This window comes from Camellia sinensis, chromosome 13, assembly GCF_055761805.1.
Source record: "Camellia sinensis isolate YWXY chromosome 13, ASM5576180v1, whole genome shotgun sequence".
Lineage (NCBI taxonomy): Eukaryota > Viridiplantae > Streptophyta > Magnoliopsida > Ericales > Theaceae > Camellia > Camellia sinensis.
This window is the reverse complement of record NC_138973.1, coordinates 15,018,473-15,020,485: the sequence shown is the minus strand read 5'-3', so window position 1 is coordinate 15,020,485 and position 2,013 is coordinate 15,018,473. Positions and strand designations below refer to the sequence as shown.

The 2,013-nt window shown below is 31.3% G+C and overlaps 1 long non-coding RNA gene across 1 annotated transcript; it reads left to right on the top strand.

Moving 5' to 3' along the window:
- Window positions 1-575: 575 nt before the first annotated feature.
- Window positions 576-1,784, top strand: LOC145805988 (uncharacterized). Its single transcript, XR_014348378.1, has 2 exons — window positions 576-967; window positions 1,315-1,784. It is a non-coding gene; the product is annotated as an uncharacterized LOC145805988 (long non-coding RNA).
- Window positions 1,785-2,013: the final 229 nt, after the last annotated feature.

The window sequence follows — 2,013 nt, the reverse complement described above, 5'->3', positions numbered from 1 at the left end:
ACATTAATCTGATGTTCGAAATCTAATGTTCGAAACATTAATCTGATGTTTGAAACATTGTAATGGAACCTTTCAGTCTATAAGAAAACTTTTAGGACTAAACAGTGTATAAGTTATTAATTTAAGATTTATTGGTGCATCCCCTAATTTAAATGTGATATTTTATCTTATTAATTATTTTAATTTTTTCCTTTAACTAAAAAAGTTGCATCAAAAAAGTTGTATTAAAAAAGTGGCTGGTAGTGTGTACTGAACCCTCATTTGGAATGAACTTTTTTAGCATGATATTTTAGTTATTTATTTATTTTAATCTGATTAAAAAGTTATGTTTTAGCTAATTTTTAATTGATTTGATGATTATAAAAAAAATAAAATAATTATGATTTACATACGACATTTTACCTTATTAATTATTTTAATTTTTTTTTTTTAACTAAAAAGAGTTAACATCAAAACAGACTTGAGAAAATTAGATTTTAGGGTCATATCAAAAGAATAATTTTGATGGAGGGATAGAATTGTAATTGACAATAATTAAAAAGTGTTAAAATAGACTTTACCAAAAAATATATAATGATATGACACCATAAACCCTAGATCTAGAGAAGGGAAGAAGAGCCGCCGCGGAAGAGAAGAGAAGAGCTTGAATCTGCTAAAGTCGGTCTTGATGTCCTGCCGAAGCTCCTTCGATCTTCAATCTCCATCGTTTTCTGTCGCGGATAATTTTGGCACAGTTGTTTCCTGAGAAAATTGAGGGGAAAAAAAAAGAAATAAATAAACAACTAGCCATCTTTTTTTTCTCGGCAACCAAGCGGAAAAGATTGATTTTGGAGTACAGTGCCAAATCATTCGCGACGGAAACTAATGGAGAAATGGAGATCAGAGGCGTTGTAGGCAAATTTGGATGACTTCAGCAGGATCACTCTCTCTCTCTCTCTCTCTCTCATTGGAGATATAGACGTATCAGGTAATTTCTGGCTAGTCTAATTTGTATATGATGCTCATCTAATTTTTTTTTTCCTTCTATTTCAGGACTTAAATATATTTAAAATTTTCTGCTTTAGCGTTTTATATTATATATGTGTGTATGTTGTGAATGCATCTGTGTGTGTTGTTTCTCTTCCAAATCTTAAATGAGATAAAATGGGAGACTGGCTCTAGTTGAACCAAAGGTTGTGCCATCATTGGGGACAAGCAATGCAATTGACAAAAGACACTTTGCCACTAAATTTGTGTGTGGGATCCAGAGAGTGTGTTATTGCCCTTTTTGTGATAGATAGTAATACCAGGAAATTTCCTTTGTCTCTTCATCAGAAGGTAATAATGGCATTTTCAGATGAAGAGACAGACAATTATACTTGGCATTGTTATCTACACAAAAAAGGAAGCAACAGGCTTGCTGTTCCATTTGGTTACTGAAAATCTAGGGAAAAGAGACAAGTTCATACATGTCTCTTTATATCATGGATTAAGATGAAGATTGCGGCACGAGGTGAAGGACAACTGGTCAGAGGCGTTTTAGTGGACAAGCAGAATCGTCCTCTTCTCTTTCTTTATTCGTATGTTTTTTTCCATTGAAGATTTTCGCATGCTTTTATGATGCTATATATTAGCTGGTAATACAATTGTTATGCTCCTTCTAGGTGAAAGCATTGCTATGTGAAGAATGTAGATCTTTGTTTTCCATTTACATTTCTGTTGAGTTAGTGAGTAACTGGCTGTAGACACACGAAACGTGCAAGTTAAATAAATAAAATATTTAACATGTATTGATTGTCATAAAAGTTTTTTTTATCAAATTTGTGATCTTAAGTACAAGTCTCGATCCATTCTTTTCTATAGTTTTTTTTTTTTTTGGATAAATAACTAGACACTCAACATGAAGAAAAACAAAATTTCAAGAAATCAATCTAAATGCTTACATATATCATAGTGCAGAAGATACTCAAAAAAATATTGTTAATTATTGAATTTGAATGTGGATCTTATTTTGAAGCTCTATTTGATTTTATA